The sequence below is a fragment of the Schistocerca cancellata genome, unplaced genomic scaffold (assembly GCF_023864275.1).
Source record: "Schistocerca cancellata isolate TAMUIC-IGC-003103 unplaced genomic scaffold, iqSchCanc2.1 HiC_scaffold_1143, whole genome shotgun sequence".
NCBI lineage: Eukaryota > Metazoa > Arthropoda > Insecta > Orthoptera > Acrididae > Schistocerca > Schistocerca cancellata.
In genome coordinates this window covers 211,147-229,035 of record NW_026047142.1, presented here as the reverse complement: position 1 = coordinate 229,035, position 17,889 = coordinate 211,147, and the positions used below count along the sequence as shown (strand labels likewise).

Genomic DNA, 17,889 nt, shown 5'->3' with positions numbered 1-17,889 from the left:
AGAGAGACTCAAACTCGGATTGTGATTAAGGGGGAATCTCAAGCGCGTGGCCACGAACAATTGGGAGCGGAAACTTAATGTCATCGGAACCTTGCTGAAGGCCCGTTGCAATTGCTCCACGGCACCTGTGAACAGAGTCTCACGTTGGGTACTCTAAGAACACGCAGGCAGTGATATCCGCTCACTGCAGTCAGAGACAAGGTGATTTCTTTCTGTTTATGGCGAAGCGTCTGCTGCAGTGTCCACGCTCAGCCAACATAAACAAATCGCGGCGGCATTGGGCACTGCTAATCGCTGCACTTGTCGCGAGCCTCGACAACAAGAGCGCACTGTCTCTGCTAACGATATTATGGAGTTAATACATCTTAATTAACGTAACGTAATATGCAGGACGTGGGTTGGGTGAAAATTCAGTTTGTAACTTCCCATCGCATTAAAATACTTTACAGTCGTATTTGAGGCAACATTTATTGTTTGTTTTCTCTCTAATATTAATAGTATTGATTCAGATTATGAGTGAACACGAAAGCACAGACAAAAACACACACACACACACACACACACACACACACACACACACACACACACACACACACAGTCATTGATTCCAGTGAGGGTGACAACTACTGTGTGTTGAACAACACATGCACCAGTCAATTCCTCAGTTGGCGTCGAGTGGATGAGATTTTTTAATTACCTTGCATTGCAAGGAGTGTAAGTAGGAGACTGAAAGCAAATGGACTTGTATGCTAAAGACCTGCGACAAAGCAAAGCTTGACCGATTATCAGATAATTGTCCACATGGGTTTTGTGGACGAGTGTACGTTTAGTAGCCGCGCGGGATTAGCCGAGCGGTCTAGGCGCTGCAGTCATGGGCTGCGTGGCTGACCCCAGCGGAGGTTCGAGTCCCCCTCGGGCATGGGTGTGTGTGTTTGTCCTTAGGATAATTTACGTTAAGTAGTGTGCAAACTTAGGTACTGATGACCTTAGCAGTTAAGCCCCATAAGATTTCACACACATTTGAACACTTTTTTATACTTTTAGTAACCAACCCACCCACGACCATTACGTAAGATTTCTCGAAGGCGTAGGGGAATTGATTTCATTAAGTCGTCGACAGTGTAGCGTGATGGTTTACTTCCCAACATATGTTTTCTATATTAGTCCAAAGGTAACTTCCTTTTGTAGATCCACGTGGCAATGGCCTTGTTACCTCTGCCCACATATTGTCTATCTGGTTAATGTTTGGTGATCGTGGAACAAACGGCAACAACTTTATCCTCTCTTGGCCCTGAAACCAATCTCGCACTGCTCTGCTATGATGGATGGGGCTCTGCTCCTGTAAATAAACTGTTATCTAGTTAGTTCATATATTTATATTTAAATAACGTATTTGTAATAAGCACATTGGATTACTATTTTCTACAGTGTTTAAGAATTCAGGCCCTGGCATAGATAAGTGATCTATATTCAACAGTCCGATTAATAATGTGGTTTACCCAGTCTATCATATGATGAGAGTCGTAGTCGGATATCCACATTAAGACTGCCTGGCTGAATCCGATTAGAACGATCTGGTAACGAAATGAAATTACAGAAATCGGATAATTTGAACGTCTGTATTGCAACAATGCTGTGCACATAAATTCCTATGATGGAGTAACAGATAGCAACTGTCTAAGAAAAAGTGAGAAATATCCGTCTACTAGCAGTAATGTAACGTAATTATAACCCACATTTATGTGATGGAAATACTGAATCGAACAATACACATCTATTTCAGTGGTGGGAAGATACACCATATCGGATTTGCTGATGACATAATGACAATAATGATAATAATAATAACAATCGCGTGTGGTGGATAAGTGAAACCCTCCTCCATATGGGTGGTACTGAGGAAACAAATACTAGGGGTGAACCAAATACTAACACAATCCTGAACGGCTACTCAATCCGTTGAACCCAAAATCCAGACACGTCTGAGTGAAAATCACCGCTACTTTGGTCACCGCCTGCTAGCTCAATGAGCTTGGCTGAAAATATTTGCTTTCAAAGGCTTCAACACCCTCCGGTCCTGTCCGGTCCTGTAATCATCCAAGCCAAACCAATGAAACACAAGCAAACATGACCTATGCAAGCAAAGTCAACTTTACCCCAGGTGGTACACAACCCGGCTGTCGACACGCGGCAGTTGGATTTTCGGATTCTGGGGAGTCCAGGATAGCACGGCAGAGAATATCAAAGATCTCTGGTAAATTACCCTACAAGCAAAAAACAAGCATTTAAAAGTAAACTTCGATACATTGATCCAAACACGAAAACTAAATAATCTCACAAAAGAAATCGACCGACAAAAAATTCTCATCCTTGCTCTTCAACAACCACGACTAACTGACAATGAAACCTTGCATTAGGGAAACCATTGCATCTTCAACAGCAAAATACAACAAAAGCTAGCGAAAGGCATACCAATCTTCGGCATTGCATTTCTCGAACACAGATCTATCATCAACTCTGTCAAAGAAATCACACCCATCAACAATCAAAAGGTTCAAATGGGTCTGAGCACTATGGGACTTAACAGCGGGGGTCATCAGTCCCCTAGAACTTAGAACTACTTAAACCTAACTAACCTAAGGACATCACACACATCCATGCCCGAGGCTGGATTCGGACCTGCGACCGTAGCATTCGCGCGGTTCCGGACTGAAGCGCCTAGAACCGCTCGGCCGGCCCATCAACAAGCGACTTATGACTATGCTTTATGCACGTGTCCCCACCAACATCGAAAATAAGAAAAACACCGAAAATGTCGAAAAATTCTGGAGCACACTCGAAAATACTATGAGCAAAATTCACCAAGATGACGTAAAAATACTAATGGGAGACTTCAACTCTCTATTTGGAACAGAAAAAACCTGTAGAAAAATCATTGGTACAAATTCAACACACCGAAACGCTTAGACCAACGGCACACGTCTGACTGACAATTTGCCAACAGTTCAACCACAAAAGGAAGTCTTCCCACTTTAGGAAAAAACCGGTTCCCAGGTAACATGCTTAGCTACCAGGTGCAAGCTGCTTTCGTTCGCCTTTCGAGACTCGCTGAAAGCCAGATTTTTAATTCTTTTGTAAAGGGAATCGTAAGACAACGCTAGAGCAAAATTCGTCTTGCTACTTTCAGTAACCCTTAGTGTCAGAGCGAAAACCTTACTGTACTGCCAAATTAATAATGCCACTTTTGTTTTCTGCCGGCATATTTTTTGTTGTAGTGTATACATAATTTTATCTATGAAATGTCACATTTTCATAATACTTACGAATGGTACAGGAAATGAAATAAATACAGATCTTTTCGAAGTCAAAAGTCGGTAATATCCTACTAATTCGCGTTAAAATAGGCTCAATCGTCTCACAGACACTTAATGCTTTATTAAGATAGACTGCCTTCGTGATGTTTCTGTAATAAGCTGAATTTAATTTGTATTAGTACAGTGAATATTTTAATTGCATTTTCCATTAGTTTACTAAACGCAACAGTAATTATCAAAGAGAAATTAATCAGCAGCAGAATTTTCTTTCACGATATCTAAAACTATCTGACAATGCTGAAGCTGTTTACAAATTCTACGCCTGTAGAAACCTACTGGTTCTAACGATGTCATTAAACCAGAGTAGTTTTAAGAGTATTTTCGTCTAGAAATGAATTGCCTTGACGGTTGATCGATCAAGAGCGGGAAAGGTAAAATTTTACAAATATATGACGAGAGGGACAAGTGCTTGAGAGAGGACTTCCCTATCAATACAAGTGCCTGAGAGACGACTTTCCTATCGGTCTCCTGGATAGTTTTGTTTCTCAAATCAACATAGTGCGTTATCATACAGTAGCACAGGTGATGTAGGTTTGTTGCTCGATTTTCCTACACTGCGACCGAAAGGTGTCTCAGATGTTGGCAACAAATTCCAGCAGTGTTGCACACACCCTGGGGGCAGAATTCGTAGCCCAAAACACACTTTTGGATTTATCAGATGTTAAATATTATGTTAACACTACTCTTTCCTGGAGTTTACGTCTTTCATTTCTTCTTAGGAAGTTAACGATAAAGGCATCATAACACGTCACCAGTAACAGTACTGCATAGGAATGCTCGATGAGTGACCTGATGACGTTCAATAATAGTCACTCCGTTGATTTTTGTTGTTTCGAATTAGAACATGCAGTACTCCTACACCAGACTTCTGAACTTTGCCTGTTGAATGCAAATGTAGCATGATGGTAAAATGGTAATCTATCACATTTATCAGTAGTCGAGACTTCCTTAATGTGGAAAATCATTCATGCCAGAACGATCTTTGTTGAAACACGAATATCTTTTTCTGGCGTATTTTTCCCAAAAGCACTTTCTCCAAACACAGTTCACATCTTTCTAGCTGCCTCCTCTGCATTCACCTCTCTGTTATACCAAAAGTAAACGTTGTGTTGCAGATGTTACACCTTTTTCCACTTGCGACTTAATTTTACAATGCTTAACTGTAGTTCATGATTTTCAAGTATGCAAAATCCAATGCTTAGCTGCAAGATGATAACTAGAACTTCAAATTCGAAAATGACAGTTGATACATACACTGAGAGCGTGGCGCCGCGTTCGCATGGGCGGCGCCGGATTTCAGGCGGCGGGTGGCGTCTGGCCGGTGGCCGGTAGCCGCTGCAGCGCGAGGAAACGCTCGAGCGTGAGCCGTTATGGATGATTGCGACGCAGCCACGAGCTGTCCTGCGGAGTTGTTTCTGGAATACTTGCTATTGCTGGTAGGTAGAATGTTAAGTGAATTATCTTCGATGCTCAATCAGACTCATAACTTTAGATCGAAATGTGGTAAAAAAAAAAAAAAAAGACTGTTGGACGCGAACAGGCGACCATAAGTTTTGAATGCAAGAAGTTTATATCATTTTGTTCGTTTTCGTTCGTTGTATCTGCTCGAGGCGGACGTCGAAAGACACCCGATTCAGTTCGTTGTTGATCCATTAACTCAATTTTTTTTTTTTAATTACAGAGGGCAGCTAGCCCTCTGACCGAACACACTGAGCTACCGTGCCGGCACCACTAGACCACGGGCTCACACAATCCGAGAACATCTCGGAAGTAGACAACACTTCCTCCTAACACTTCCGCATCTAACAGTGTTGCCAGATTGTTTTCAAAAATGGTTCAAATGGTGTCTTATTGGCCACGTTAAGTGAACGACTCGAACTTAGTTTCTGCGGCGGCCGGCCGTCGGTCAGTTTTTATGTCTAAAACTGTACGCCAATGGGTTTGATTCGCATATCTGTGTGGCGCTAAAGTGTGGCTATGGATAATAGGTATGCTCAGATTGCGAATCTAACATCGTATATAAAGAGAGGGAAATGAATTAGGCGTTCTTCGTCTTCCGTATCATCTAATATATTTTATTTATTCTGTCTTAAATGAACTACGCAGAAAATCATTCACCAGAATTAAATAACGTGTTGGCAACATCAGATGATATTAACAGCTTGTCGGCGCGGGTTAGCCGTGCTTTCAACGGCGTCATATCGCGGATCGCTCGGCTATTGCGCCGTCAGTTCGAATCCTTCCCCGGGCATCGATGTGTGTTAGGTTAGGTTAGTTTAAGTAGTTCTATGTCTAGGGGCTGATGACATAATCAGTTTGGTCGCATAGTTCTTGAACCCATTTTTTGACCTTTCGCGTAAATTTTCTTTACATAAACGGCCGTATCTTTAGATTGCGTTGACATAGAAGCTAACTTTTTTACACCACCAAGGGACGGGTTACCGCAAGAAGCGCGATACATTTCCTCTTATTATGTCAACCCGTTCTGGAGGTAAGCGGGTTTTAAGGGTTTGGTAGACCGATAGACGGTCAAGAAAGTGAGACTAGTAGGGTTCCGTTTACCTAACAACGAAAACAGCTACGACAGCTACTGAAGATGAGGGCCGCATAAATAACACCCCCTTCTCTTTATTCGAAATGTTCTAGTTGCAGTCGATACATCACCATATTAATCGTAGCTACGCTTTCGATCTAAATCACGTTTACAGGAATGCAAATAGAATCCATTTGCCTATACACGTGGTAATTCACATTCCAGTATTAATGCCGCCGCGTTTTAGAAGTGCGAACATTCCCATTGCTAGCTAGCTTAAGAAACACTTCGGCTAATGAACGTTTTCTGGCTGTGGCGAGTCTAGTGGAGAATTCGAAACAGTGTAGAATACGTTTGGCAGCTATGTAGCCGTTTATTTCCTGGGATGGTGCAGAATTATCCTACTAAATTTACTCTCTCTTAACAGTATTTTGTTATTTCCATAAACATCCCGAATGATTGCCACATAATCGGTGACATAAAGGAAGAGAATTCATGTTTTTGAGTCCAGAAAGCTCTATGCAACAGAAACTGTAGATCATTTTGCCATTTTCATTGCGAAATTGCCGACCTATTCATGTCTGGGGTAATAATAGAGGGCTGTTTGCCTGGGCTGTCTGCTAGCGTAGTGAAAGGAAGGTCTGGTTGGTTTTCGGTTCTAATCTCGATGGAGGCAGGTAGAATATCAGTAAAGCAATTTTAAGAAATTCTCGCGCCCCCAATACGTTTTATCGCTACCTTTATTCTGTACTGGCGCCCTGTGGATGTCAATATGACACTCTTGTAGAATTTCATACATATTACTGCCTACTTTTTCCGCTTCTATCAATAATGGAATTGACTTAAGTGTGGTACTGAATGATTTTTAACTGAATTTCGTTATGAATCTTCACGCATTGCTAAATTTGCACACTTTCATGGTAGGTCAGCAACGGTAATCCAGTACGACTGCTCTGAACGTTGACACAGACCGTTTCGCGGCCGAATGTGGATAATATTTTGCTAATTCGTAACAATCTGGGGTTCTTTGTCTTACTAAAACAGTTATGTTATGTCGATAAGTTGAAATTCATTTTTATTGATACAGTTCATACCAATTAGCGTTTCTTGTTTCAGTTCTGTCTTATATTTACGTGTTGTATTTAACACACTAATCAGCATTAATATAGTCTTACAAATTATTGAAAACAGTCTGAAAAAGTTCAGATAGTTTGTCAATCTCACGACTGTGCATAGTATGTTGGTAGCACTTCGTCGCCTTGCCTGTTATGCTGTGTAGCAGACTTTAAAGCCGTGCGGGTCAGCATAACGGAAAGGCGAGGGGTCTCGCTCGTTTTGTCCACGACTGTACCTCTTACGTCGATATGTAGCAGTTGCTGTTGTTTGCGCAACTGATTCCGGATTCTAGGAATTTCATCTTCCAACACGACACCCCTCCCTTATGGGTTCATCGATGTCTGTCGCTACCCAAATGACGAACTTTTGCATCGCTGGATTGGCTGTAGGGGTGGAAGATGACGTCGCTCTGTTCCTTTGGACCTCCAGGTCGCCTTCTGACTTTTGTCCTCAGGGGGTTCATCAGTGGACCGTGTTCACGTGTCCCAACTGCCAAGAACACTGCAACAGCTCAGAGAAGCCGTCAACGTTCCTGTGCTGACCGCTGGCAGGATGTCGCTGCTCAAGTTACGGAACGACCTTGACCACCGCTTGGGCGTGTTTCGTGTCACCAGAGGGGCGCTCATGGAACGTTCGTGGAGTGAAAAACGCCATCTTGGTGAATTCACCACTGTGTTCACGCATCGATCGTATTTGTACACGCGATACTTCGCAAAATGTGGCTATCTGAAAACAAATTAATATTTTACTATTTTAAACATAGCTGCGCAACAGCAACGGTTCCACGTAATTAGATTAAAACCAGCCGACCAGTTGCAAAGGATAAAGTAATCTTTACCTAGGTTTCGATAGATTTAAATCTATCTTCTTCAGAAGGCGGCCTGAGGAAATGAACATCGTAATTTATATGAAAGGTATACACATAAGTCAAGATTAGAGTTTAACATATATTATGAGAATCTTGTGTTACAAAATATGAGAAGGATTCATTGTACTTACAGTATTACATTAACATGGAGTGATATGTCATTGCCATTTTTACAAACATCTCCATAGCTCCATTAGTCCAAATAAAATATAGCCCTGAGAATAGGGTTTGTCAGATAAATAAAATTAAGTACATGGAAGTTGGAGAACGCATAAGCAACTGAGTGTTACCACGCAGGCCGACATACAGAGGGCAGCAGGGCAGGCGTGTGTGGGCGTTGCTCTGCTGACTGAGGGAAAGAGGTCTGCGGAGCGGTTACCCTGTCACTGTCTAGTCGCCGTATGTCGTCAGTCCTCTGGAGGAAAGCTCTTTACTATGGTACAGGAAAGCTATGAAGCTCCAGTGAAAAACTAGTCTGTGTCATACTTCGGCAGCTCTAACTATTAAATAAAATGCTGAATACGTAGGCAAATCTAGTTACAGCAAGTACTGTTCTACTTACAGTTTATCAATATATGCCCTCGACCTTCATGCCTTCTTTCTTTTGTCGTGTAAATTTTGCTAACTCCAAACAAACAAGTAAACTGCCAAGTCACATACGTAATTTTAGTCTCCTTATTTATCAATTTCAAATGGCAATTTTTCTTTGTATTTTCCTATTATGAAAATTAGTACTAAATATTTTTATACATATCGCCTGCGCAAATTAATTATTTCCTCTTTCTACTTTCTTACATCATTAAAATATGCAAATGATCATTAGCGACTAGATAAACGTAAGACATGCCAATTGTATCCGTGGACAGTTACTCTCTAATGCGGCTAAAAGAGAATTAGTATCATCTTTGTAATCTCTATTTTCGTAGGTGTCTTTAAACAAATTTTAAATTTTTTTTCTATGGGACCCGAGATTAATTATGAAAAGTCTGTTTACTTGAAATGAGAATGAGAGAGGTGATTTTTAATTTTTTATTCATCAAATCTTCATTTGAGGTTTATTATCTCTATAGCAGTTTATCGTAGGCAGAGTACCAACAATGCTAATTACTCAAACCAACAAGGATAGTGAATAATAATGAAAAACGCAAAGAAACATCCTAGGCGCGTCCTGTTTGGCCACGGCGTAACAGGTGCCGCCACATCCTCACACACCACGGCGAGGCCCGGATTTCTGAGTGGGAGAGGTCCTGCTGGGACGGAACCCACGACCTCTTCCGTGGGTCCAGCAGTCAGGAGTCAGCAGCCGACACGGCGGTCAAACACTGCCGCAACATGTGCAGACGCCGCCCAGGAGGTCTTGAAACAGGTGTGGCAGTGTCTGTTCTCACAGTACGAGATGCAATAGCCAGTCATTACATGACGAATGGCGCAGTTTTTTTATAAGTTGTTGCAAAACTTTATCAACAAAGATTTTTCTCGAATGAAACTTTTCAAGACAGGACTGAGCAAAAGGATTCGACGTCAACAGTTTCGTGTGGTGATCAACAGCGTTAATCTTACTGTAGTTAGTTTGAAGTGGCAGAGATTAAACTTGATATTCGACCCTAACGTAACTGCAGCTTGCATGTATTACGTTATGGTATACCGATATTGTTGCGTTGTAAGTAATCGCGCAGGTAACTTGAGTGTTTGGTGGATTTTTATTTTTCTTCCCTTGGACCTAAGTTTCAATAGAAAGTCAGCAAATGTGGCACCAAACCGAATACGGCGACTACTCGGAGTATTCTGCCTCAGCCAATCACAGCACAGATAACGCCCTCTTGTTACAAAGTTTTATAAGTAACCAGTGCCAAACTGACGCTTACTGCTGCCACAAAATAAACGTTCCGGCCATTTTAGTTGGCACAGCACAAGGGAGCAGACAGAAAAATTTAACCTCTGCTAATTAATTACTGTGTTTACTTGTGACCTATCAGATTCTCTGTAAGACTGAAATCAAAACAACTATGGAAAATAGAAGCGGCGACCATTTCGAGTTAAAAGGACGTGTAATGCTGGAAGTGCGGCTAAAGTGTTTAAGGGGCTCCGGAAAGGCTCAAAATCATGAAAAGTTCAATTTTTACTTTTTTGCGTTTTCTGAATCTGCAGACTATTACCTTTTAATAGATATATAATTTATTCAATTCCGAAGACTACAACTATTTTTAAATTTTTTTTGAAATGTTTTCTACATGGGTGTGACCCACTGTGGCGCTGTTAAACTGCTGTCAAATGGTGTTATTATTAACGTCCGTGTTCATCAGGTACATTTTAGTGATGGGAGATAAAGTATGTGTTGTGGCTAACCTGTGATGGTTCAATATATATCGCTGGTGTGATTGTCGATTGTTTCATGTTTATTTACTCTGTCGTTATCTCGAAAATATTCGTAATTAATTCTGTTTCTTGAGTCTCTGTTTTGTTGAAGTATAATAATGAGTGAAAGTAAAGTTATTAGAATTCCTCTGAAGGCTTTTAAGAAAAGGAGAAATGTTGGAAAGCCAAAGATATGTGTTATTACTGTAAATAATAACATTCTAACATGGTACGAGCGATGCTTGCTTTAGACAAGGAACTCCTTCGGGCTGCAGACAGGGCTGTAAAGAGTCTAGAAATACAAGCAAGAGTAAACAGGAGGAGGAACAAGAGGAAGCTGGAGGAGGAGTTTGCAGAGGATGAAGATAATCCATCCTATGGACCTGGAATGCACTAAAAAGCTAATCCAATCTTTGTCGCTCGATTCGCAAAACTTTTATTTTCTCATACTAATTACATGTTTTCTAAGGATCTTCCTAACATATTTGTTTCAAACTTTCAGTAAATGTTACACAGTACCTTCTGCATAATTTAACACAGCCTTTTTTCCAAAAAACTATATTTTTGAATATATAAATAAAAAATTGCAAAAAAAATGTTGTGAATTTTCATTACAATTGAAAAAAAAATCATCTTTAATAACTGAACTAAAATTTTGTAAAATCCCTGTGTTAACTTGTAGCCCATATTCCAATAAATAATCTGTAAAAAGTTCAACTTCCTACCTCAAATACTTTGTGAGGAAAGATGTAATTTATAAGCGTTATTTTAACATTGCAAGTATAGGGCGTTCCGGAGCCCCTTAAGGATACGTTCTGAACCTATGATTCGTTGGAGGCTTGCGATCGTATGCGGTTTACACACATGGCTCTGTGTAGATAATTTCTGTATTGACCAAAAAGAGAGGTGGATTGTGCAAAGCATCGTTTGCGTTAAAGTGCAAAGCAGGGCCTCAGGCGCTTTCGATCCGTCGTGTTGTTACTGAAGAATGCAGAGCGGACGTAGAGGCAAGCGGAGGACGGAATTATGTATTCGGATTTCAGCGTTCTGTCCCAGGAAGCGTTGCGTGTGTTTGCTTCTTGGAAAAAAAAGAAATAACTACACGAAGCGACGTCAGGGCTTGCAGCGTTCGTTGCGTGCCGTAGGGGTGGGGGGAGGGTTCGAGTCACGTGATGTCAGAGCCGCTGCGCCACCACAGTGGCTGGCGAGGCGGCGGTTACCTGCTTCCCTGCAGCAGGGCACCGGCGCAGTTCTGACGGAGCAGCCAGACGGGAAACAGCGTGCCAAGCAGTCCCGCACCCCGGCGAGGATACCAGAGAGAGGTAAGGCGGGCAGCTGGCCTCTGCTGGATTACTTGTAGGCTGCGGATCCTGTTCGGCACGCTTTACTGCGGTTTGCCGCGTAACTCGCGACAGAGCAACGTCAACGAACTACTCTTGTCTAATACATTGTCTTACTTCAAAAAATTAGGATCAATACGATCAAAGGGATGGCGAATAGTCTGATAAATTAGCGTGTCGAGTTTTTAATAATTTATTAATCGTTATTTATCGCCTTGTTACAGTCGTTTAACCACTGATAACTTGAGCGAGATTAACGTGGAACGAACGGAAGATAGCGCCAAATTCAGTCGGGTAGTGTTTCGATGTGCCAGTGTCGATTCCAAGAGAGTTCTCGTACCCCGAAAGCCACGCGTTCCTAATTACGTCACTGCAACGAAATGACGCAAGTATGGGAAAACCATCAAAGTCAGCACGTGGGAGTGAGTGAGTTTTAGTGCGACGCGGCGTCTTCCGCCGCTGATTCCAGCAGCCGTGGCTGTCTGTGATACTGGACCGCAAGCCGAGGGCAATTGCAGTTTGCCCATCTAGCGGCTTGCATGGCTGACAGAAATTTACTTTTCAAAATTTCGCCTACTTTGGCCGACTTTAAACTTCTAAAATGTCGTCGTAATGTACTCATTCAGCGGTGTAATCTGACTTGAAGGGCTTCACACAGTAAGAAAAGTATCACAGTTGGAAACTCGGCTTGTCACGAGGTAACGTAACGCACTGCGCTGAAATACGCTGACGTCATTCGCCCAGTATTTCACAACAAGAGCAGTCAGCGGCTCGCAACAAACTCCAGACAACATTTCAAATACTTGAGAAAATTTTCGCTGATGTCTCCCCGCCACACACACACACACACACACACACACACACACCCACACACACGTGAACTAGCACATTTTCAAGCAGTCAGCTTAGGCATCAGACATAACGTTGTAATGTATTAGTACAAACTGTATTCGCAACATAGTTTGCAGACGGTATCCCCACACGTCATAGAAAGTATTTGCAAAATTATATGATCGTACGACACACACGCGCCAGGAGATATTACGTCTCAAACATTCAGCCGCGAGAAAAACTTGTTTTTGTTTAAAAATGAGTGCAAACTGGTTTCAGCCTGTGTTTCAGAATGAGAGCACTTGGCGACTTAGAACACACGTTAAGAATAATTCCAAGCCGTTCCTTAACTTCTCGCTTACATGCTCAACGTCGGATATTACACACGTTAACTCATCTGCGAAGTAACCAGTCGTCGGAAGCTGTTTTGTGCGTGGGCGTTCCGAATCCAGTAGTCCACTCGCGAATCAGAACTCGTGGAGCCATGCCGACATACTTCTGGCGATGAAATGCAGCTCTCGCATTCATTTCAGTATTTTACAATTTTATGGAATTACCGTTGTGATGCACGAGCGCTTTCCCCAATATCCTGGTTAGACTGAGGCGAAGATTTGGTTAGTAGTTGGCGAATTCTTGAGAAGTTATCGAAATGATTGTCGTTCGATAATAAAGAGAGTACGAAAGGTTTTCTTTCATGTTCTGTGACGTCACGTCCCGTCTTTTGAGATTTGCTGGTGAAAGGGAAGCGATCACATACCACACTTTTTTTTTTTGCACTATACAACACTTCAGCGCTTTGTTTGGCTGTTCTCGTGTTAATATTCGTGTGATAACAGAGCCTGCCTGGAGTGTCGACAAAGATAGGCATCAGAGATCTTTGAGACGCGTCGTGTTCTGTGCGACTTGTTGTGCAGAAAAGTTGTCGGAATCGTGCTTGCAGTTGTATCTTATGTGACGAAAGAATGAACGCTAGTGTATACGGCACCGTCATTTATCAACTTCTTTATTTGACGTTCAAATGACACGATTAAAGTGCAGTGTAAATTTTTATGTGCAGCCTATAACGACGGTAGAATTTACATTCAATTTGTGCCATTTCCAGTGCAATAATTGGGAGAATCGAGGTAGATTTGTTATTAGTTTCCGACAGAAGACTGAATTACATTTGTGGAGGCATTTGCTAATTATATTTGACTGAAACCTATAGTAAATACTTCGTTTAGCCATGTACTGTTACAGAAGCCTTACACGTAATTGATGATAAGTCACTGACATCACACTTAGACACTTTAGCATGACAAAGTACTGAAAATGTGTATCAGTTACACTGCACATCGTCATAAAACGTAAATTTGAGTTAAAAAGTATAAAATTTTCAATTTTAACTTTGCAAACAGGTAGATCAACACAGCGACTGCCCAGTTCGCTCCCCTCATACAGTCGCAACACAGGACGCTCGATGTCACGGAAAACCGACTGTCCTCACACGTGAGGGACAGGATGATTTGATAAGTTGCACGAATTTTGCTAATAATAGGCAACCCGAAATGTTTTTCACTTCTGTGACACTGAACTGCGTGCAGTGGTTTCAGTTTCCATATCTACATCTACATCCATACTCCGCAAGCCACCTGACGGTGTGTGGCGGAGGGTACCTTGAGTACCTCTATCGGTTCTCCCTTCTATTCCAGTCTCGTACTGTTCGTGGAAAGAAGGATTGTCGGTATACCTCTGTGTGGGCTCTAATCTCTCTGATTTTATCCTCATGGTCTCTTCGCGAGATATACGTAGGAGGGAGCAATATACTGCTTGACTCTTTGGTGAAGGTATGTTCTCGAAGATTTGACAAAAGCCCGTACCCAGCAACTGAACGTCTCTCCTGCAGAGTCTTCCACTGGAGTTTATCCATCATCTCCGTAACGCTTTCGCGATTACTAAATGATCCTGTAACGAAGCGCGCTGCTCTCCGTTGGATTTTCTCTATATCTTCTATCAACCCTATCTGGTACGGATCCCACACTGCTGAGCAGTATTCAAGCAGTGGGCGAACAAGCGTACTGTAACCTACTTCCTTTGTTTTCGGATTGCATTTCCTAAGGATTCTTCCAATGAATCTCAGTCTGGCATCTGCTTTATCGACAATCAACATTATATGATCATTCCATTTTAAATCACTCCTAATGCGTACTCCCAGATAATTTATGGAATTAACTGCTTCCAGTTGCTGACCTGCTATTTTGTAGCTAAATGATAAAGGATCTATCTTTCTGTGTATTCGCAGCACATTACACTTGTCTACATTGAGATTCAATTGCCATTCCCTGCACCATGCGTCAATTCGCTGCAGATCCTCCTGCATTTCAGCACAATTTTCCATTGTTACAACCTCTCGGTATACCACAGCATCATCTGCAAAAAGCCTCAGTGAACTTCCGATGTCATCCACCAGGTCATTTATGTATATTGTGAATAGCAACGGTCCTATGACAATGCCCTGCGGCACACGTGAAATCACTCTTACTTCGGACGACTTCTCTCCATTGAGAATAACATGCTGCGTCCTGTTACCTAGGAACTCTTCAATCTTATCACACAATTGGTCTGATAGTCCATATGCTCTTACTTTGTTCAATAAACGACTGTGGGGAACTGTATCGAACGCCTTGCGGAAGTCAAGAAACACGGCATCTACCTGTGAACCCGTGTCTATGGCCCTCTGAGTCTCGTGGACGAATAGCGTGAGCTGGGTTTCACATGACCATCTTTTTCAAAACCCATGCTGATTCCTACAGAGTAGATTTCTAGTCTCCAGAAAAGTCATTATACTCGAACACAATACGTGTTCCGAAATTCTACAACTGATCGACGTTAGAGATATAGGTCTATAGTTCTGCACATCTGTTCGACGTCCCTTCTTGAAAACGGGGATGACCTGTGCCTTTTTCCAATCCTTTGGAACTCTACGCTCTTCTAGAGACCTACGGTACACCGCTGCAAGAAGGGGGGCAAGTTCATTCGCGTACTCTGTGTTAAATTGAACTGGTATCCATACTCGCATGTCGCTACATATGCAATACAATTGATGCACCGTATTAAAGCCCTGTCCAAAACGTCTCGTGTGTAGCCAGATTAGTTGTGCAGAATTGTCGGATGAACAGTAGCTGCAGCCAAAAGTTTCATAAAGGTATTTAATCGCGAATGTGTGGAATCCGCGCTTTGAGACACATCTCGATTGCCCATAATAATGGAGTAAGATCACTAGTGTGCCTTAGAAAAGTGTAAGTTGTATCTGGATGATTTTAATTCTTTCGGTGTTCTGTTCATTAGCAAAACATTTGACAGTGTGGTGGCTCACATGGTACATGGGCTGGCAGTAGAGGTGACTCACGTGGAGGCGGTGGCGGGGTACCGCCATGGACGCGTGGCTGAGGCCACCCTGCGTGGAAGGTGACACTACTGTGCCACGGGGTGGCCACAGTGTGAGGTCCAGTGTGGACTGCACCTCATGTATGGCAGCGAAACACGGTGTACCAGTGCGCCTATGCGAAACCGATTTACACCGGAAAGAAATTGTTTCCAATGTTGGCGACCAAGTACTGCTATGGATGAATGAAAGACGTATAGAAATTTTTCCATGTGTAACGGATTGGGAACGGAACGTGGGCAGGAAGAGTCAAACAAGTGAGAAAGGCAGAATGTTGAGCTTGTTATTAACCGCCACTTGCTCAATTTGTTCAGAATGACCACCAGAGACTCTTTCCAAAGTTGTTTCACAGAGGAAGATTGCATTGTAGTTCCTTCTCTAGATTGTCGCACAGATGACAAAATGGTAGATATCGAAATAGACGACAGAGGGATAGAGAAACAATTAAAATCGCTCAAAAGAGGAAAGGCCTCTGGACCTGATGGGATACCAGTTCAATTTTACACAGAGTACGCGAAGGAACTCGCCCCCCTTCTTGCAGCGGTGTACCGTAGGTCTCTAGAAGAGCGTAGCGTTCCAAAGGATTGGAAAAGGGCACAGGTCATCCCCGTTTTGAAGAAGGGACGTCGAACAGATGTGCAGAACTATAGACCTATATCTCTAACGTCGATCAGTTGTAGAATTTCGGAACACGTATTGTGTTCGAGTATAATGACTTTTCTGGAGACGAGAAATCTACTCTGTAGGAATCAGCATGGGTTTCGAAAAAGACGGTCATGTGAAACCCAGCTCGCGCTATTCGTCCACGAGACTCAGAGGGCCATATACACGGGTTCACAGGTAGATGCCGTGTTTCTTGACTTCCGCAAGGCGTTCGATACAGTCCCCCACAGTCGTTTATTGAACAAAGTAAGAGCATATGGACTATCAGACCAATTGTGTGATTGGATTGAGGAGTTCCTAGATAACAGGACGCAGCATGTTATTCTCAATGGAGAGAAGTCGTCCGAAGTAACAGTGATTTCACGTGTGCCGCAGGGCATTGTCATAGGACCGTTGCTATTCACAATAAACATAAATGACCTGGTGGATGACATCGGAAGTTCACTGAGGCTTTTTGCAGATGATGCTGTGGTGTATCGAGAGGTTGTAACAATGGAAAATTGTGCTGAAATGCAGGAGGATCTGCAGCGAATTGACGCATGGTGCAAGGAATGGCAACTGAATCTCAATGTAGACAAGTGTAATGTGCTGCGAATACACAGAAAGATAGATCCTTTATCATTTAGCTACAAAATAGCAGGTCAGCAACTGGAAGCAGTTAATTCCATAAATTATCTGGGAGTACGCATTAGGAGTGATTTAAAATGGAATGATCATATAATGTTGATTGTCGGTAAAGCAGATGCCAGACTGAGATTCATTGGAAGAATCCTAAGGAAATGCAATCCGAAAACAAAGGAAGTAGGTTACAGTACGCTTGTTCGCCCACTGCTTGAATACTGCTCAGCAGTGTGGGATCCGTACCAGATAGGGTTGATACAAGACATAGAGAAGATCCAACGGAGAGCAGCGCGCTTCGTTACAGGATCATTTAGTAATCGCGAAAGCGTTACGGAGATGATAGATAAAGTCCAGTGGAAGACTCTGCAGGAGAGACGCTCAGTAGTTCGGTACGGGCTTTTGTCAAATTTTCGAGAACATACCTTCACCGAAGAGTCAAGCAGTATATTGCTCCCTCCTACGTATATCTCGCGAAGAGACCATGAGGATAAAATCAGAGAGATTAGAGCCCACACAGAGGCATACCGACAATCCTTCTTTCCACGAACAATACGAGACTGGAATAGAAGGGAGAACCGATAGAGGAACTCAAGGTACCCTCCGCCACACACCGTCAGGTGGCTTGCGGAGTATGGATGTAGATGTAGGTGTAGATGTAGAGATGTTGCACAGTGACATATTCGCACCTGGTACCCAAAATTGGAACTAACTTTATTTCGGTGCAAACGGGTTTCGCATTAACGCGTTAGCATATCTGCCAAGTT

General features: G+C 42.5%; 1 protein-coding gene across 1 annotated transcript in view; it reads left to right on the top strand.

Moving 5' to 3' along the window:
• Positions 1 to 11,509: 11,509 nt before the first annotated feature.
• LOC126159434 (uncharacterized) overlaps positions 11,510 to 17,889 on the top strand; it is an 82,649-nt gene continuing 76,269 nt past the window's right edge. The window contains exon 1 of the mRNA XM_049916545.1: positions 11,510 to 11,568. The gene's annotated coding sequence lies outside the window, so the exon portion shown is untranslated. The remainder of the gene's footprint in view (positions 11,569 to 17,889) is intronic.